Below are 22,394 nucleotides of genomic sequence, written 5' to 3' on the forward strand. Positions count from 1 at the left end.
CTCTCCTCTCCTCTCCCCTCCTTCCCTCTCCTCTCCTCCCCTCTCCTCTCCCCTCCTCCCCTCTCCTCTCCCCCCTCCCCTCCCGTCCCTGCTTCCCCATCACACCACTTGAGTTGCTTAGATGGTCTCCTCTCCTCTCCTCTCCTCCCTCCTCTCCCCTTTCTTTTCTTCTGTTTTTTTTCTTTTCTTTTCTCTTTTCTTTTCTTTTCTCTTCTCTTCTCTTCTCTTCTCTTTTCTTTTCTTTCTTTTCTTTTCTTTTCTGAAACAGAGTCTCACTCCATCGCCCAGGCTGCAGTGCAGTAGTGGGATCTCAGCTCACTGCCACCTCTGCCACCTGGGTTCAGGTGATTCTCTTGCCTCAGCCTCCTGAGTAAGTGGGATTACAGGCATCGGCCACCATGCCCGGCTGATTTTTTTAGGAAACCTTCAGAAACCAATGGGCTGGAAGAGAAGAGCTTTGAGAAATGTCGAGATGTTAAAAATACAATCACAGGCCGGGCGCGGTGGCTCACGCCTGCAATCCCAGCACTTTGCGAGGCCGAGGCGGGCGGATCACGAGGTCAGGAGATCGAGACCAGCCTGGCCAATATACTCAAACCCCGTGTCTACTAAAAACACAAAAAATTAGGTGGGCGTAGGGGCAGGTGCCTTTAATCCCAGCTACTCAGGAGGCTGAGGCAGGAGAATCTCTTGAACCCGGGAGGCGGAGGTTGCAGTGAGCCGAGATCGCACCAATGCACTCCAGCCTGGGTGACAGAGCGAGACTCTGTCTCAGAAAAAAAAAAAAAAAAATGCAATCACATGACTTTTACCAAAGCCATCGACAAGGGTCCCCAAGAAGACTAGGAACAAATCTTCAGCATTTTACCTGGAAAGAGTTAGGGCATTAAGAAACTATATAACCGTAAATCCCACCTGTAGAATTTCAGCATTAATGAGTTTCACCTGTATTAGGTAAATTACAGCAGGCTCGGAATTGCAGAAACTTTATGCAATATTTGGTTAACCTGTACGTGATTGTGTTCTCTCTCTGTGTGTGTGTGTGTGTGTGTGTGTGTGTGTGTGTGTGTTTAAAAAAAGGAAACTTTGAATTATTTAAGTCTGAAGAAAAGGGGACATTTCATTGTACATGATTTTTAATATTTTTATGGGGCTTAATTCTACTGCAAAGTTTCCCTCTCCTGGAAAATTCTGAACACGCGCTATTTGCTTGGATTATCCAAAGCCCTAAACTGCAAACGCAGAGGTAAACACCTCTGTCCTTTTATTGCATTTGGCCTCTCCTGATTCTCTGTTGAGTGCATATAATGATGGTGATCAATTCTCAATTGTGGTTTTGCTTCAGCACTAAAAGAAACTTTTTTGTTTTGTTTTGAGACGGAGTCTCGCTCTGTCGCCCAGGCTGGAGTGCAGTCGTGCGATCTTGGCTCACTGCAAGCTCCACCTCCCGGGTTCAAGTGATTCTCCTGCCTCATCCTCCCACGTAGGTGGGACTACAGGTGCCCGCCACTACACCTGGCTAATTTTTTTGTATTTTTAGTAGAGACGGCATTTCACCGTGTTGGCCAGGCTGGTCTCGATCTCCTGACCTCGTGATCCTCCCGCCTCGGCCTCCCAAAGTGCTGGGAGGACAGGTGTGAGCCTCCACGCCCAGCCCATTTTTTTTTTTTTTTTGTATTTTTAGTAGAGACGGGATTTCACCGTGTTGGCCAGGCTGGTCTCGATCTCCTGACCTCGTGATCCACCTGCCTCGGCCTCCCAAAGTGCTGGGATGACAGGCATGAGCCACCGGCCTGAAAAAAAGTCCTAAGGGTCAGACAGTGTGCAGGACAAACCCTCAGTGAAGGTTCTTACCTCCAGAAACACTCCTCTTGCCCCAATGAAAGGATGCCCATTTCAATCTCTGAAACCAAACAACTATGCAGCATCCATGCCTGTGGCCAATAGGACCCACCTACAAAATTAAACCTCTCTTAATTGGGCCGGGCGCGGTGGCTCACGCCTGTCATCCCAGCAGTTTGAGAGGCCGAGGCAGGCGGATCACCTGAGGTCAGGGGTTCGAGACCAGCCTGGCCAACATGGTGAAACCCCGTCTCTACTAAAAATACAAAAGTCAGCCAGGCATGGTGGTGCACGCCTGTCATCCCAGCACTTTGGGAGGCTGAGGAGGGTGGATCCCTTGAGGTCAGGAGTTCGAGACCAGCCTGGCCAACATGGTGAAACCCTGTCTCTACTAAAAATACAAAAGTCAGCCAGCTGTGGTAGTGGGTGCCAGTAATCCCAGCTACTCAGGAGGCTGAGGTAGGAGAATCACTTAAGCCCAGGAGGCGGAGGTTGCAGCGAGCCAGGATCGCGCCACTGCACTCCAGCCTGGCGACAGAGTGAGACTCCGTCTCAAAGATAATAATAATTTTAAAAAAATTAGCCAGGCATGGTGGCGGGCACCTGTCATCCCAGCTACTCGGGAGACTGAGGCAGGAGAATCGCTCGAACCTGGGAGGCGGAGGTTGCAGTGAGCTGAGGTCGCACCACTGCACTCCAGCCTGGGTGACAGAGCAAGACTCCATCTCCAAAAAAAAAAAAAAAAAGTCACATCAGAACCGGAATTGCAGTTTTAAGAAGATGGAACTTCATTTGGAATCATTTCCTTATCACTAAGCTCTTCCAACAGTCCCTACAGCATTGAGACTGGGGCCATGGAGGTGTGTTTGTGTCAGGGCAGCTAGAGAAGCTCTGCAGTTCTGAGTTTTCACACTTGTATTACCAAAAGGCAACGCTCGGCCTGGTGCGATGGCTCACGCCTGTCATCCCAGCACTTTGGGGGGCCGAGGCAGGCAGATCACCTGAGGTCAGGAGTTCGAGACCAGCCTGGTCAACATGGTGAAACTCGGTCTCTACTAAAAATACAAAAATTAGCCAGGCGTGGTGGTGGGTGCCTGTCATCCCAGCTACTCGGGAGACTGAGGCAGGAGAATCGCTCGAGCCCGAGAAGCGGAGGTTACAGTCAGCGGAGATCGCACCACTGCACTCCAGCCTGGGTGACAAGAGCAAAACTCCATCTCAAAAAGAGATAAAAATAAAAAGCAACACTGGAAGTTGTAGGTATTGGCTGCCACCAAGTGGCGACTTGAGGAGCAACGCCTTCACCGTCCACCCGGTTTGTGAAACAAAACAAGTTACCAGTAAAACTGAAGGCTTTCCTGAGAGGTCACAGACCAGTTTTACAGACGAGCATAGACTCCCTGGTGGCCGGGTGCGGTGGCTCACGCCTGTCATCCCAGCACTTTGCGGGGCCGAGGCGGGTGGATCACCTGAGATCACGAGTTCGAGACCAGCCTGACCAACATGGTGAAACCCCATCTCTACTAAAAATACAAAAATTAGCCGGGTGCGGTGGCTCACGCCTGTAATCACAGCACTTTGGGAGGCCGAGGAGGGTAGATCATGAGGTCAAGAGATCGAGACCAGCCTGGCCAACATGGTGAAACCCCGTCTCTACTAAAAATACAAAAAAAAAAAAAAAAATTAGCCTGGCCTGGTGGCAGGTGCCTACAATCCCAGCTATTCGGGAGGCTGAGGCAGGAGAACTGCTTGAATCCGGGAGGTAGAGGTTGCTGTGAGCACAGATTGCACCGCTGCACTCCAGCCTGGGCAACAAGAGTGAAACTCTGTCTCAAAAAAAAAAGAAACAAACAAAAAAAAAACAGAAAAAAACAGGGCCAGGTGCGGTGGCTCATGCCTGAGCACTTTGTGAGGCTGAAGCAGGCAGATCACCTGAGGTCATGAGTTTGAGACCAGCCTGGCCAATATGGTGAAACCCTGACTCTACTAAAAATACAAAAATTAGCTGGGTGTGGTGGCAGGTGCCTGTAATCGCAGCTACTTGGGAGGCTGAGGCAGGAGAATCGCTTGAACCCGGGAGGTACAGGTTATACTGAGCCAAGATAGCACCAGTGCACTCCAGCCTGGGCAACAAGAGTGAAACTCTGTCTTAAAAAAAAAAAAAAAAAAAAAAAAGGCCGGGCACGGTGGCTCACGCCTGTCATCCCAGCACTTTGGGAGGTTGAGGCGGGTGGATCATCTGAGGTCGGGAGTTCGAGACCAGCCTGGCCAACATGGTGAAAACCCATCTCTGCTAAAAATACAAAAATTAGCCAGGTGTGGTGGTGGGTGCCTGTAATTCCAGCTTCTCAGGATGCAGAGGCAGGAGAATCGGTTGAACCTGGGAGGTAGAGGTTGCGGCGAGCCCAGGTTGCACCAGATCCCGTAACAACCCTAACAACACAAGTGGACACAGGCTTTGCAGCCTTCAGGGTCAAAGGCTGTGCAGACGAGGACGCTGTCTCTGCAGTTAACAATGTAACATTGACCCCACCTTTCTCAGAGTAGCAGACCAGTCTCTCTCCATTAGGATGTCAGGGAGCCTCTGCTGGCTAATCAGGGAGGTAACAGAGTTGAGTGTCGTGGGTAGCAAATGAGTAAAGGAGGGCGGTGTAGTATTCGTCCCTTTTCAGGCTGCTGATAAAATCATACCAACACTGGGTAATTTATAAAGAAAAGAGGATTTTTTTATTGTTTTTATTTTTATTTTTATTTTTTTAAGGCAGAGTCTCACTCTGTCGCCAAGGCTGGAGTGCAGTGGCATGATCTCGGCTCTCTGCAACCTCCGCCTCCCGGGTTCAAGCGATTCTCCTGCCTCAGCCTCCCGAGTAGCTGGGACTACAGGTGCCCACCACCACGCCCGGCTAATTTTTGTATTTTTAGTAGAGACGGGGTTTCACCGTGTTGGCCACGCTGGTCTCGAACTCCTGACCTCAGGTGATCCGCCTGCCTTGGCCTCCCAAAGTGCTGGGATGACAGGTGTGAGCCACCGCGCCCGGCCAGGAAGGGGTTTAATGGACTGACAGTTCCACACAGGGGAAGACAAAAGTCACACCTTCTATGGCAGCAGACAAGAAGAGAGAGAGAGAGACAGAGATAGAAACAGAGAGAAAGAGAGAGACAGAGACAGAGAGAGAGAGAGACACAGAGAGAGACAGAAAGAGAGAGAGAGACAGACGGAGAGAGACACAGAGAGAAAGAGACACAGAGAAAGACAGACAGAGAGAGAGAGAAACAGAGACAGAGACACAGAGAGACAGAGAGAGACACGGAAAGAGAGAGAGACAGAGAGAGACAGAGAGACAGAAAGACAGAGAGAGACAGAGAGAAAGAGAGAGAGAGAGACAGAGAGAGAGATACACAGAAAGAGAGAGACAGAGAGAGAGACAGAGAGGGAGTGAGACAGAGAGAAAGAAAGAGACAGAGACAGAGAGAGACACAGAAAGAGAGACAGACAGAGAGACAGAAAGACAGAGAGAGACAGAGAGAAAGAGAGAGAGAGAGACAGAGAGAAAGATACACAGAGAGAAAGAGAGAGACAGAGAGAGACAGAGAGAGAGGGAGAGAGACAGAGACAGAAAGAGAGAGACAGAGAGACAGAGAGACAGACACAGACAGAAAGAGAGAAACAGAAAGAGAGAGACAGAGAGAGAGAAAGAGAGAGACAGGGAGAGACAGAGACAGAGAGAGAGACAGAGAGAAAGAGAGAGAGAAAGAGACAGAGAGAAAGAGAGAGACAGAGAGACAGAGAAAGAGAGACAGACAGACACAGGGAGAGACAGAGACAGAGAGAAAGAGAGAGGCAGAGAGAGAGACAGAGAGAAAGAGAGAGACAGAGACAGAGAGAAAGAGACAGAGACAGAAAGAGAGAGACAGAGACAGAGAGAAACAGAGAGAGAGAGAGACAGAGAGACAGAGAGACAGAGACAGAGAGAAACAGACAGAGAGAGAGAGAAAGAGAGAGACAGAGAGAGAACAAGAGACAGAGAGAAAGAGAGAACCAAGGGAAAAGGGAAACTGCTTGATAAAGCATCAGAGCTTGTGAGACGTATTCACCACCCTGAGAACAGTACGGGGGAAACTGCCTCCACGATTCAATTCTCTCCCACTAGGTCCCTCCCGCGATACAGAGGGATTATGGGAGCTATGGTCCAAGATGAGATTTGGGTGGGGACACAGCCAAACCACATCAGTAGGTGTCAAAACTGGACCCAATTCTCTTATGATAATGTAGTCAAGAAAATAAAATAAATAAAATAGGGCCAGGTGCAATGGCTCACACTTGTAATCCCAGCGCTTTGGGAGGTTGAGGCAGGTGGATCACGAGGTCAGGAGTTCAAGACCAGCCTGGCCAACATGGTGAAACCCCATCTCAATTAAAAATACAGAAATCAGCTGGGCGTGGTGGCGCACGCCTGTAATCCCAGCTGCTTGGGAGGCTGAGGCAGGAGAATTGCTTGAACCTGGGAGGTAGAGGTTGCAGTGAGCGGAGATTGCACCATTGCATTCTAGCCTGGGTAATGAAAGTGAAATTCTATCTAAAAAAAAAATATATATATATATACACATATATATATATGTGTGTGTGTATGTGTGTATATACATATACCATATATACACATATATACACATATACATATACGTATATACACATATATACACATATAGGCATATACATATACACATATATACACATATATACATACATACATATACACATATACATATATACTCATATATATACATATACGCATATATACACATATACATATATACACATATACACATATATACATATATACACATATATACATATATACACATACATATATACACATATATACATATATACACATATATACACATGCATATACACATATATACACAAATATACATATATACATATATACTCTTATATACATATATACATATACATATATACATATACACATATACATATACACATATATACATACATACACATATACATATATACACATACACATATATACACATATACACATATATACACATATATACACGCATATATACATATATACATATACACATATATACACATATATTCATAGATACATATATACACATATATACACATATATACATATATATACACATATATACACATATATACATATATATACACATATATACACATATATACATATATACACATATATACATATATATACACATATATATAATTTAAAAAATAAAATAATATAGACTGGCCTCATTGATACTTGGGCACCCATACTGTCTTTTGCACATATGTCAAAAAAAAACCCATCCTTAACAAATTGCATTATGCCCACAGCTGGTGCACGTGCGTGTGGAATGTAGCATGCTAAGTCATCCGCATGCATTGTGCGGTCATGCATTGTGCGGTCATGGGGGTGTAGAGTGAATGCGGGGAGTGGGAAGATTTGAGGCAGCTGCTGTGAATACCAACTGATCTCTTACCGCCCCCTCTTTCTGAAAAGGGGGTCAGGACAAGACTCTACCGCGAAAGGTAGAGCAGGGCCTGTCTGTGCCCATCACCAACAGGTGTTCCAAGATTTCAGGTCAATGCCAGGCACGGTGGCTCGCTCCTGTAATCTCAGCGCTTTGGGAGGCTGTGATGGGGGGATTGCTCGAGGCCAGAAGTTTGAGACCAGCCTGGGAAACATAGCAAGGCCTCACCTCCGAAAAAGAAATGGAAAATTAGGTGGGTGGGGTGGTGCCCATCTGCAGTCCCAGCTACTCTGGAGGCTGAGGCGGGGGGTATTACTTCAGCCCAGGAGGTTGAGGCTGCAGTGAGCTGAGATCACACCACTGCACTCCAGCCTGGGCCACAGAGCAAGACAAGAAAAAGAAAGGAAGAAAGAAAAGAAAGAAGGAAAGAGGAAAGGAGGAGAGGAAGAGAGAAAGAGAGAGAGGAAGGAAGGAAGGAGAGAGAGAGAAAGAAAGAAAGAAAGAAAGAAAGAAAGAAAGAAAGAGAGAAAGAAAGAGACAAAGAATGAAAGAGAGAGAAAGAAAGAAAGAGAGAAAGGAAAAAAAATAAAGAGAGAAAAAGAAAGAAAGAAAAGAAAAAAGAAAAGAGAAGGAAGGAAGGAAGGGTGGGCTGGGCGTGGTGGCTTACACCTGTAATGCCAGCATTTTGGGAGGCCGGGGTGGGTGGATTCCAAGCTCAGGAGTTCGAGACCAGCCTGACCAACATGGTGAAACTCCATCTCTACTAAAAATACAAAAATTAGCCAGACGTGGTGGCAGGTGCCTGTAATTCCAGCTGCTCGGGAGGCTGAGGCAGGAGAATCACTTGATCCCGGGAGGCGGAGGTTGCAGTGAGCTGAGATCGTGCCACTGCTCTCCAGCCTGGGGGACAGAGGGAGACTCCGTCTCGAAATAAATAAATAAATAAAAATAAAATAAAAGATAAAAGAAAATAAATAAAAACTGACCCCATTGACACACAGGTACCATCATTGCCTTTTGCAGACCCAGCCACGATGCAAAGGATATTTCCCAGTGTTCCCTTGAGCCCAGGAGCTTGAGACCAGCCTCGTCAACACAGCAAGATCCTGTGTCTACAAAAAATGAAAACATTATTCAGATGTGGTGGCGTGCACCTGTAGTCCCAGCTACTTTGAAGGCTGATGCAAAAGAATGTTTCGAACCCACGAGGCAGAGTTTGCAGTGAGCCGAGATGGTGCCCCTGCACTCCAGCCTGGGCAACAGAGTAAGACAAGAAAAAGAAAGGAAGAAAGAAGGAAAGAAAGAAGAAGGAAGGAAGGAAAGAAGGAAGGAAGGAGGGAAGGAAGGGAGGGAGGGAGGGAGGGAAAGAAGAAAGGAAAGAGAGAGAGAAAGGAAGGAAGGAAGGAGATAGAGAGAAGGAAGGAAGGGAGGGAGGGAGGGAGGGAAAGAAGAAAGGAGAGAGAGAGAGAAAGGAAGGAAGGAGATAAAGAAAGAGGGAAGGGAGGGAGAGAAGGGAGAGAGGAGAAGAGAAGAGGAGAGGAGAGGAGAAGCGGAGAAGAGGAGAGGAGAGGAGGAGCGGAGAAGAGGAGAGGAGAGGAGGAGAGGAGAGGAGAGGAGAACAGAACAGAACAGAACAGAACACAACAGAACAGAACAGAACAGGAGAAAAGAGGCCAGGTGCAGTGGCTCACGCCTGTAATCCCAGCACTTTGAGAGGCTGAGGCGGTTGGATCACCTGAGGTTGGGAGTTCGAGACCAGCCTGGCCAACACGGCGAAACCCCATCTCTACTAAAAATACAAAACTTAGCCGGGTTTGGTGGCGGTCGCCCGGAATGTCAGGTACTTGGGAGGCTGAGGCAGGAGAATTGCTTGCACCCGGGAGGCTGAGGTTGCAGTGAGCTGAGATCATGCCACTGCACTCCAGCCTGGGCGACAGAGTGAGACTCCATCTCAAAAATAAAATAAAATAACTATCATTCAAATTCAGGGTCCTTGAGCCGTATTCCTAGTTCTATTGACTCACCTCACTTTAAAACTATCGTTCAACAATGAGAACACATGGACACAGGAAGGGGAACATCACACACCGGGGCCTGTTGTGGGGCGGGGGGAGGGAGGAGGGATAGCATTGGGAGATACACCTAATGTTAAATGATGAGTTCATGGGTGCAGCGCACCAGCATGGCACATGTATACATATGTAACTAACCTGCACGTTGTGCACATGTACCCTAAAACTTAAAGTATAATAATAATACAATTAAAAAATACAATTAAAAAATACAAATAAAAAATAAAATAAAAAATAATAAATAAAAATAAAAAATAAAAATAATACAATTAAAAATATATATATATCGTTCAAGTATCTGCCCCCGGTTTTCTTCATCTCTGAATGGCTGTTTTTGCAGAACTGGCAGAAACTCAGAACGAACGCCATTCATTCTTAGGACGCAGAGTTAAATTCTGCAACAGCCACAGCATCCTAACGCCTGGTTGCCTGCACCCACCAGCCTGTTGCAAATGCTCACAGAAAGTCTGAAAACAGGAAATTCTAAAAGGAGGGTTGCTTTTGTTTGACAACCAGACAGGCCAGTGATTTAGAGCCGGACCCGGCCGCTTGCTCCTGGTCAGCCCTCTCGGAGCAGGCAGGTGACGGCACAAATGTCTCGCACAAATGTTGCCCAGGCTCTGAGAATGTGAGAACGCCTTTTGCTTTTTGCAGTTCAAGAGGACTGTCCACCAGAACTTCCACCCCGGGCGGGAGATGCCAGTTCCAGATAAATGCATTTAGGTGGTTTATTATTCCAATTAATTTAATTAGGATTTAATTTAATTTAAATTTAATTGAGATAATTAAATTTATAATAAGGATAATTAAATTAATTAATTAATTTAATTAATGAAGTAATTAAATTATTAAATTAATAAATAAATTTATTAATTTATATTTAATTATAAATAAATATATAAATATATAAATAATTAAATATTGATTTAATAAACAAATAAATATTTATAAATATTAATTATATAAATATAAATATTAATTATATATTTTATATATAATTAATTTTATATTTTATATATAATTTTATAGCTATTAATAAATAATTATAAATATTAATTAAATAAATATTAATTAATTGTATATTAATAAGTTAGTTGATAAATTTAATTATTCACAAGTATTGATAAATAAATAATTGATAATTTTAATTATTTATAAATTTAATTATTTATTAATTACTTATAATTAATTATATAATAAAATAATTTATTAATCAAATTACTTTATTAATTGATTTGTTTTATTAATTAAATTAATTTTATTAATTGATTTGATTAATAAAGTGCATGAGGTAGTTAATAAATTACTTAAATTTATTAATTAATTTAGTTAGGATGATTCCTACATCTCATACACTTGTTTTTAAGAAACGCCACACACTCCGAATTTAGTAATTCTTAAATATCTTGCAGGCCTTCTCAGAGGAAGTGCTGTTTTTCTTTAAAAATGGGAACCCTATTTTATCTGTCAGTGAGCAGTCTACACGTTGTAATTTTTTTCTTTCATACGCTGTGAAATATGAGGCATTTTTGCTTCCCCCCAACCCCCTTTCTTCGGAAGACAGGGCTTCCTGCTGTCTGGTTTTGCTCTTGTAGCTGAACGTTGCTTGGGGCCAGCGAGATTTAAGCGGTGGTTTTGTGCAAAGCGTTGGAACCTGGCTCATGAAGGCAGCTTGCAGAAATATGGATAACGCCGTTACCTGGGACTTCCCACTCTTGCAGCTTGCCAGAGTCAGAGAGGTATTTGTTCTCTGACAACAAAGCCTTCTTTAAAATAAAATGGGACCCACAATTGCGCTGCTGGGCAAAACTTCGTGAGAAATAAAAACTGATAAAAATATGTATATAAATGTTCTGAGAATGAAGCTCTGATTTTTTTTTTTTTTCTTTTTGAGACGGGCTTTTGCTCGTTACCCAGGTTGGAGTGCAATGGCGCGATCTGGGCTCACTGCAACCTTCGCCTCCCGGGTTCAAGCGATTCTCCTGCCTCAGCCTCCCAAGTAGCTGGGATTATAGGTGTGCGCCATCACACCCAGCTAATTTTTGTGTTTTTAGTAGAGATGGGGTTTCTCCATGTTGGCCAGGCTGGTCTCGAACTCCTGACCTCAGATGATCCGCCTGTCTCGGTCTCCCAAAGTGCTGGGATTACAGGCCTGGCTCTTGATACATATAAATAAATATGGATATAATTATATAAATATTAAATATATAAAATAAATTAATATATTATATATAATTAATTATATATTAAATAGATAAAATATATAATTATATATTAAATATATAATAAATTAATATATAATATATAATATATAATTAATTATATATTAAATAGATATAATATATAATCTATAAATTATATATTATATGAAATATATATAATCTATAAATTATATATTATATGAAATATATATAATCTATAAATTATATATTATATTGAATATATATAATCTATAAATTATAGATTATGTTAAATACATAATCTATAAATTATAGATTATGTTAAATATACATAATCTATAAATTATAGATTATGTTAAATATACATAATCTATAATATAGATTATGTTAAATATACATAATCTATAATATAGATTATGTTAAATATACATAATCTATAATATAGATTATGTTAAATATACATAATCTATATTATAGATTATGTTAAATATACATAATCTATATTATAGATTATGTTAAATATACATAATCTATATTATAGATTATGTTAAATATACATAATCTATATTATAGATTATGTTAAATATACATAATCTATATTATAGATTATGTTAAATATACATAATCTATATTATAGATTATGTTAAATATACATAATCTATATTATAGATTATGTTAAATATACATAATCTATATTATAGATTATGTTAAATATACATAATCTATATTATAGATTATGTTAAATATACATAATCTATATTATAGATTATGTTAAATATACATAATCTATATTATAGATTATGTTAAATATACATAATCTATATTATAGATTATGTTAAATATACATAATCTATATTATAGATTATGTTAAATATACATAATCTATATTATAGATTATGTTAAATATACATAATCTATATTATAGATTATGTTAAATATACATAATCTATATTATAGATTATGTTAAATATACATAATCTATATTATAGATTATGTTAAATATACATAATCTATATTATAGATTATGTTAAATATACATAATCTATATTATAGATTATGTTAAATATACATAATCTATATTATAGATTATGTTAAATATACATAATCTATATTATAGATTATGTTAAATATACATAATCTATATTATAGATTATGTTAAATATACATAATCTATATTATAGATTATGTTAAATATAATCTATATTATAGATTATGTTAAATATAATCTATATTATAGATTATGTTAAATATAATCTATATTATAGATTATGTTAAATATAATCTATAATATAGATTATGTTAAATATAATCTATATTATAGATTATATTAAATATACATAATCTATATTATATTATATTAAATATAATCTATATTATATTATATTAAATATAATCTATATTATGGATTATATTAAATACACATAATCTATATTATGGATTATATTAAATACACATAATCTATATTATGGATTATATTAAATACACATAATCTATATTATAGATTATATTAAATACACATAATCTATATTATAGATTATATTAAATACACATAATCTATATTATAGATTATATTAAATACACATAATCTATATTATAGATTATATTAAATACACATAATCTATATTATAGATTATATTAAATACACATAATCTATATTATAGATTATATTAAATACACATAATCTATATTATAGATTATATTAAATACACATAATCTATATTATAGATTATATTAAATACACATAATCTATATTATAGATTATATTAAATACACATAATCTATATTATAGATTATATTAAATACACATAATCTATATTATAGATTATATTAAATACACATAATCTATATTATAGATTATATGAAATACACATAATCTATATTATAGATTATATTAAATACACATAATCTATATTATAGATTATATTAAATACACATAATCTAGATTATAGATTATATTAAATATACATAATCTATATTATAGATTATATTAAATATATATAATCTAGATTATATATTATATTAAATATACATAATCTAGATTATATATCATATTAAATATATATATATTTTTAATCTTGCCCACATTCCTATCTAAGGGGTCTGGGGAGTGGTGCCCTACAAACCATCCATTCTCATCAGATGGGTTTTATTTAACCTTATTTACCATGACTTACTTTGCAACCTGACTCCAGCATCACATTATGAGACAAGAAAAAAAAATCAAATACTTATCCCCAAAATATGTTTCATTGCCATATCTCGAAATGGCCCTGGAAGGCCGTTCTTTGTGGGGGGAAATTCGCATGTGCTGAGAATCTGTATTCACATAGCTAGATCTTTTCTTCCAGGCCCTCCCAATCCTAAAGAGATTAACTAGGAGTCTAGCAAGCTTGTTCAAGGTCTGAATAAGAAACATTTGTCTTACGCTGTCTCTAAGGGCAGCCACTATGACACCTCAAAAGAACCTTGGTCTCCACAATCTCTTATGTTAACCCAAACATTTCCTTTCTATGGATCCCAGGTCTTTAAACAAACTCAACCAGTTGTCAACCAATGTTTCAATTCACGGATAGCCTGGAAGCCCCTACTTTGAATTCTCTCGCCTTTGTGGACTGAACCAATACCTGTCTTTTCTTTTTCTTTCTTTCTTTTCTTTCTTTCTTTCCTTTCTTTCTTTTCTTTCTTTCGTTTCTTTTCTCTCTTTCCCTTCTTTCCTTTCTTTTCTCTTTCCCTTCCTTCCTTTCTTCCTTCCTTCCTTTCTTTCCTTTCTTTCTTTTCTCTCTCTCCCTCCCTCCCTCCGTCTCTCTCTCTCTCTTTCTTTCTTTCTTTCCTTTTGAGACAGAGTCTGGCTCTGGTGCCCAGGCTGGAGTGCAGAGGCATAATTCAGCTCACTGCAATCTCCACCTCCTTCCTGGGTTCGAGTGTTTCTCCAGCCTCAGCCTCCCGAGTAGCTGGGATTACAGGCGCCCACCACCACGCCCGGCTAATTTTTGTATTTTTAGTAGAGATGAGGTTTCACCATGTTGGTCAGGCTGGTCTCGAACTCCTGACCTCAGGTGATCCATCCACCTCGGCCTCCCAAAGTGCTGGGATTACAGGTGTGAGCCACCAAGCCCGGCCTCAATAGAAACTTAAAAACAAACTTTACAATAAATCGTATAAAGGGAGAGAAAGTGCAATACAAGTGCATATCGATTAAGAGACTCAATATTTTAAGGCAGCTGATGGAGTGTTCAAATTCATTTGCAAGTCTCATGTAATTCAAATCAACATTTCAATAGTTTTTTCTGTGGAACTGGAGAAACTGTTTGTAAAATGTAAATGGGAATGGCACTAGAAAGAGAAGGGAATGGGGAGGGGAAGAGGGAGAGCAAGAGGAGGGGGAGGGAAAAACAGAGGAGAAAGAGGAAGAGGAGGAGGGGAGAAGGAGGAAGGAGAGATGGAGGAGGAGGGGAGAAGGAAGAGGAGGGAGATGAAGAGGGGAAAAGGCAGAGATGGGGAAGATAGCAAAGGAGGACAAAGAGGAGGAGGAGGAGAAGGAGGAGGCAGAGGAGGAGAATGAGAAGGGGAAGAAGGAGGAGGAAGAGGAGAAGGAGGAAGAGGAAAGGGAGGGAGAGAAAGAAGGAGGGGAAAGAGAAGGAGGAGGGAGAGAAAGAGCAGGGAAGGAGGGGAAGAGGAGGGAGAAGGAGGAGGATGGAAAGGGAGGAGGGGGAGGGTGGGGAGGAGCAGGTGAAGGGAGGAGGAGGGAGGAGTAAGGGGAGTGGGAGGGGGAGGAGGAGGGGAAGGGAGGAGGAAGGGGAAGGGAGGAGGAGGGGAGGGGAAGGGGAAGAGGAGGAGAAAAAGAGAAGGAGGAGGTGGAGGGAGGAGGGGGATCAGGAGAAGAGTGTAGGAGGAGAGGAAGGTGGGAGGAGGGGGAGGAGAAGGGAAGAGGGAGTGAGGACGAGGGAGGAGGAGGAGGGGAAGAGAAGAGGAGGAGAAGAAGTGCAGGAGGACAGGGAGGGGGAGGGAGGAGGAGGTGGAGGGGGAGAAGAGGATGGGAGACGAGGAAGGTAGGAGGAGGAGGGGGAGGAGAAGAGAAGTGGAGAAGAAAAGGAGAAGGAGGAGGGAGGAGGAGGAGGGGGAGGAGGGGGAGGAGAAGGGGAAGAGGAGAAGTGGGGGAGGGGGAAGGGAGGAGGAAGAGGGAAGGGAAATTGTGTTTCCAATGCATTTCTTGCTTCCGCGGAAATTGTCTATCAAATTCATTTCTTTCTTCCGTGATAACTGTCTTTCAGATGCATTTCTTGCTTCTGCGATAATTGTCTGTCAAATGCATTTCTTGCTTCCGTGATAATTGTCTTTCAAATGCATTTCTTGCTTCCGCGGAAATTATCTTTCAAATGCATTTCTTGCTTCCGTGGAAACTGTCTATCAAAAGCATTTCTTGCTTCCATGGAAATTGTCTTTCAAATGCATTTCTTGCTTTCTTGGAAATTATCTTTCAAATGCATTTCTTGCTTCCGTGATAATTGTCTGTCAAATGCATTTCTTGCTTTCGTGGAAGTTGTCTTTCAAATTCATTTCTTGCTTCTGTGATAATTGTCTTTCAAATGCATTTCTTGCTTCCGTGGAAACTGTCTTTCAAATTCATTTCTTGCTTCCGTGATAATTGTCTTTCAAATGCATTTCTTGCTTCCGTGAAAATTATCTTTCAAATTCATTTCTTGCTTCTGTGATAACTGTCTTTCAAATGCATTTCTTGCTTTCATGGAAATTGTCTTTCAAATACATTTCTTGCTTTCCTGGTGAATGGCAGCATAAGAGAATTCGCTAGGTGCTTCTGCTCTAATTTTGGTTGTTTAACATTTTTTTTCAGTGTATGTGCAGCTTTTATTTTTTTTAATTTTATTATTATACTTTAAGTTTTAGGGTACATGTGCACAACGTGCAGGTTTGTTACATATGTATACATGTGCCATGTCGGTGTGCTGCACCCATTAACTCATCATTTAACATTAGGTATATCTCCTAATGCTATCCCTCCCCCCTCCCCCTGGTTGTTTAACATTTTTATTTGATCCTTTTATTATTTAATATTTGCTGAACTGTCTTCCTTCCTTTGGGAAGTCTTTTTTTTTTTTTTTTTTTTTTTTGACGGAGTTTCGCTCTTGTTGCCCAGGCTGGAGTGCAATGGCGTAATCTGGGCTCACTGCAACCTCCGCCTCCCGGATTCAAGCAATTCTCCAGCCTCAGCCTCCCGAGTCGCTGGGATGACAGGCACTCACCACCACGTCCGGCTAATTTTGTATTTTTAGTAGAGACAGGGTTTCTCTATGTTGGTCAGGCTGGTCTCAAACTCCCAGCCTCAGGTGATTCACCTGCCCCTTCCTCCCAACGTGCCGGGATGACAGGTGTGAGCCACCGCGTCCAGCCTTGGCATTATTTTACAGTGCAGTGTCCCACATGCCTCAAGACAGATGTGCTTGTTCAGAAGCCCCTCCCCGGGTCTACCGTTTTCCTCTCCCCTGCTGTGGGATGAGCCACAGACAAAACTCCTCAGACACCGGATTAAAGAAGGAAGAGCTTTTCATTCGGCCGGGAGCGTCGGCAGACTCGCGTCTTAAGAGCCGAGCTCCCCGAAAAAGAAATTCTTGGCCTTTTTAAAGGCTTACAGCTTTAAGGGGTCCACGTGAAAGGGTCGTGATATATCAAGCAAGCGTGGGGAATGTGACTGGGGGCTGCACGCGTCAGCTAACAGAACAGAAAGTTTTACAATGTTTTTTTCATACAGTGTCTGGAATTTACAGACAACACAAGTAGTTTAGGTCAGGGGTTGATGTTATTATTTTTACTTTTTTTTAAGTCCTAGGGCCGGGCGGCGGTGCCAAGGGTGTCTGGCTACTTACCTTACTGAGGTGTAGGGAAAAGAAAGACAAATCAGACTGTTACTGTGTCTATATAGAAAGGAAAGACATAAGAGAGTCCATTTTGAAAAAGATCTGTACTTTGAACTATTGCTTTGCTGAGATGTTGTTAATTTGTAGCTTTGCCCCAGCCACTTTGCCCCAACCTGGAGCTCACAAAAACATGTGTTGTATGAAATCAAGGTTTATGAAATCGGGGTTATGAAATCAAGGGCTGTGCAGGACGTGCCTTGTTAACAAAATGTTCACGAGCAGTATACTTGGTAAAACTCATCGCCATTCTCTAGTCTCAATAAACCAGGGGCATGATGCACTGCAGAAAGCCACAGGGACCTCTGCCCTGGAAAGCCAGGTACTGTCCAAGCTTTCTCCCCATGTGATAGTCTGAAATACGGCCTCATGGGATGAGAAAGACCCGACCGTCCCCCAGCCCGACACCCATAAAGGGTCTGTGCTGAGGTGGATTAGTAAAAGAGGAAAGCCTCTTGCAGTTGAGATAGAGGAAGGCCACTGTCTCCTGGCTGCCCCTGGGAACTGAACGTCTCGGTATAAAACCCGATTGTACATTTGTTCAGTTCTGAGATCGGAGAAAAACCGCCCTATGGTGGGAGGCGAGACATGTTGGCAGTAATGCTGCCTTGTTAATCTTTACTCCACTGAGATGTTTGGGTGGAGAGAAACATAAATCTGGCCTACGTGCATGTCCAGTCATAGTACCTTCCCTTGAACCTAATTATGATATAGATTCTTTTGCTCACATGTTTGTTGCTGACCTTCTCCTTATTATCACCCTGCTCTCCTACTACATTCCTTTTTGCTGAAATAATGAAAATAATAATCAATAAAAACTGAGGGAACTCAGAGACTGGTGCTGGTGCAGGTCCTTGGTGCGCTGAGCGCCGGTCCCCTGGGCCCACTGTTGTTTCTCTATATTTTGTCTCTGTGTCTTATTTCTTTTCTCAGTCTCTCGTCCCACCCGACTAGAAATACCCACAGGTGTGGAGGGGCAGGCCACCCCTTCACTGACGGAAGAGAGAGACCCTCTCATATTGTTTTATATTGTTTTATACTCATTACCTGTTTTAAGAAAAAAACAAGGAAGTGAGATCAAAGACAGGCAGCCCGGTGCCAGGCCCGAAACCAGGCCTGGGGCTGTCTGGCCTAAACCTAGTAGTTAAAAATCAACTCATAACTTAGAAACCGATGTTATTCATAGATTCCAGACATCGTATAGAAGAACACTGTGAAACTCCCTGCCCTGTTCTGTTTCTCTCTGACCACAGGTGCATGCGGCCCCTGTCACGTACCCCTTGCCTGCTCAAATCAATCATGACCCTTTCATGTAAAATCTTTAGTGTTGTGAGCCCTTAAAAGGGACAGAAATCGTGCATTCGGAGAGCTCGGATTTTAAGGCAGTAGCTTGCCGATGCTCCCAGCTGAATAAAGTCCTTCCTTCTGCAACTCGGTGTCTGAGAGGTTTTGTCGGTGGGTGTTGTGAACCCTTAAAAGGGACAGAAATTGTCCATTTGGAGAGCTTGGATTTTAAGGCAGTAACTTTCCAATGCTCCCAGCTGAATAAAGCCCTTCCTTCTACAACTTGGTGTCTGAGAGGTTTTGTCTGAGGCTCGTCCTGCTACATTACTTTTGTGGGTTTTTTTGTTTTTTTTTTTTTCCAACTTCTTGCTTTTTCTCTCCTCCTGTCTTGTGAACTAGGCGAGATGAGGGGACGAGGGCAGCAGGAGGAGTACTGGTCTCCTTCCTTAAGAATATCCCTGGAAACTCTCTTTCCCATCTTGCACGATGGCAGGTGAAAAAGTTGAGAAGGCAGATACTAAAGAGAAGAAACCTGAAGCCAAGAAGGCTGATGCTGGTGGCGAGGTGAAAAAGCGTCACCTCAAGGCTAAAAGGCCCAAGAAGAGGAAGCCCCATTGCAGCCACCACCGTGTCCTTGTCAGAGGAATTGGCAGGGAATCCCTATATCTGCCGTGCCAAGGACGGAGGTACCCGCGTGGTTAAACTTCGCAAAATGCCTAGATATTATCCTGAAATGCCTAAGCTTGTTTTTACTTTAACTCGTTACTTTGAATTTTGTTCTGCTTGTCTCTTTAATCACCTAGCCTTGCTTCTCATGTAAATGAGACTCTCTCTAGCTGGGAAAGCCGGACAAACTCCAATTGACCGCTTAATTTACAAGACTCTAAGGGCTCCTCACCCAACCCCCTTCCGTAAGGAGTTGGCCTGCGTAAACAGATCCTCTGCATTTCAAATGAGCCCAATTAACTGATAAGGTACTAACACCCACAATGTATGAAGTTCCCCAGGAATTTTCCTCCAAGAGATAACAACATAAAACCTTGAGTTCGTGTCCGGCATAGACCCTACATATAATTACAATGAAAGATTTAGAACCTTGCACCTGCTACCGTTGCTCTTCTTGTCACCATTTGTCTTTTAAGTCGTTTATCACTCTGTAACCCTTTTGATTTTTTTCATTCTTGCATGTTTTTACTTCCGTAGAATTATTACATTTCAGTCCCCCTCCCCTTCCTAAACCTAGGTATAAAAGTTAATCGAGCCCCTTCCACATGGGGGAGAGAATTTTGAGCGTTAGCCGTCTCTTTGGCCGCCGGCTTAATAAAGGACTCTTAATTCGTCTCAAAGTGTGGCGTTCTCACTAACTCGCCTGGGTACAACAATCCTACTGAAGATGTACCCGTCAGCACGTGAGAAAACGGCGAGCCAGCATTACGCCCGGGACCATTCGGATCCTCCTCACTGGAGGCCACATGGGCAACAGGGTGGTTTTCCTGAAGCAGCTGGCTAGTGGCTTGTAACTTGTGACTGGACGTCTGGTCCTCAGTCGAGTCCCTCTACGAAGAACGCAGCAGAAATTTGTCATTGCCACCTCAACCAAAATCGGTATCAGCAATGTAAAAATCCCAAAACATCTTACTGATGCTTACTTCAAGAAGAAGCATCTGCGGAAGCCCAGACACCAGGAAGGTGATGGTTTTCCTGAAGCAGCTGGCTAGTGGCTTGTTACTTGTGACTGGACGTCTGGTCCTCAGTCGAGTCCCTCCACGAAGAACGCACCACAAATTTGTCATTGCCACCTCAACCAAAATCGGTATCAGCAATGTAAAAATCCCAAAACATCTTAGTGATGCTTACTTCAAGAAGAAGAAGCTGCGGAAGCCCAGACACCAGGAAGGTGACATCGTCGACACAGAAAAAGAGAAATATGAGATTACGTAGCAGCGCGAGATTGATCAGAAAGCTGTGGACGCACAGATTTTACCAAAAATGAAAGCTATTCCTCAGCTCCAGGGCTACCTGGGATCTGTGTTTGCCCTGACGAATGGAATGTATCCTCACAAATTGCTGTTCTAAATGTCTTAACAACCTCATTAAATAGCTGACTACAAAAAAACAGAAAAAAAAAAGGAATATACCTGGAACAAGCAGCAGGTTCCGTAGCGGGAACTTCCTTGGAATCAAAACACCTTAATCGGGAAGAGGTTTCCTCATCTCTCCTTCTTGTCACCTGCTTTCCTTTGCCCTGCAAAGGCTGCAGAACACACCACCTCAAAACATGGGGCTTTGTCACAAAGATTTCTGAAACGAAAGCCAGTGAGAAGAACGACAGATGAGAAAACCTCTTCCCAATTAAGCCACTTCCTCATCACAGCTTGTCTTACCAGGGACCAGGGACTCATGTGCCTGGTTTTATGAAATGAGACCATCACTTCTCCTGTTGTCCTTCCCAGCTTCTCCCCAGCCTCCCCTTTTCCCTAGTTTATAAGACAGGACAAAATGGAGAAAGCAAAAAGTTGGAAAGAAACAGAAGTAAGATAAATAGCCAGACGACCTTTTTTATCTATAATATTTTATTACAATATTTTATTATATAATAATATCTATATTACCTATAATATTTTAATATAAATATTATAGATATTTAATATAAATATTAGATATTATAATATATTATATTATAATATCTATAATATTTATTATAATATAATAATATATAAAATAATATAATATATCATATTATATATTATATCATTATATTATAATATTATGATATATTATATTATAATATGATATATAATATAATATAATATAATATCTATATTTTTTATTATTAAAATAATGAAATATTATTATTATAAAATAATAATGAAATATTATTATTATAAAATAATAATGAAATGTATTATTATAAAATAATAATGAAATGTATTATTATAAAATAATAATGAAATGTATTATTATAAAATAATAATGAAATGTATTATTATAAAATAATAATGAAATGTATTATTATAAAATAATAATGAAATGTATTATTATAAAATAATAATGAAATGTATTATTATAAAATAATAATGAAATGTATTATTATAAAATAATAATGAAATGTATTATTATAAAATAATAATGAAATGTATTATTATAAAATAATAATGAAATGTATTATTATAAAATAATAATGAAATGTATTATTATAAAATAATAATGAAATGTATTATTATAAAATAATAATGAAATGTATTATTATAAAATAATAATGAAATGTATTATTATAAAATAATAATGAAATGTATTATTATAAAATAATAATGAAATGTATTATTATAAAATAATAATGAAATGTATTATTATAAAATAATGAAATGTATTATTATAAAATAATGAAATATATTATTATAAAATAATGAAATATATTATTATATAATAATAATAATATATTATTATATAATAATAATAATATATTATTATTATTATATAATAATATATTATTATTATTATATAATAATATATTATTATTATAAAATAATATAATATTAACCCCTGACCAAAACTACTGGTGCTATCTGTAAATT

General features: G+C 40.3%; 1 pseudogene; it reads left to right on the forward strand.

The window, feature by feature from the left end:
* The first annotated feature begins 19,305 nt into the window (after positions 1–19,305).
* Positions 19,306–20,895, forward strand: LOC129530134 (large ribosomal subunit protein eL6-like; annotated as a pseudogene).
* Positions 20,896–22,394: the final 1,499 nt, after the last annotated feature.

Source organism: Gorilla gorilla, chromosome Y (genome assembly GCF_029281585.2).
Source record: "Gorilla gorilla gorilla isolate KB3781 chromosome Y, NHGRI_mGorGor1-v2.1_pri, whole genome shotgun sequence".
NCBI lineage: Eukaryota > Metazoa > Chordata > Mammalia > Primates > Hominidae > Gorilla > Gorilla gorilla.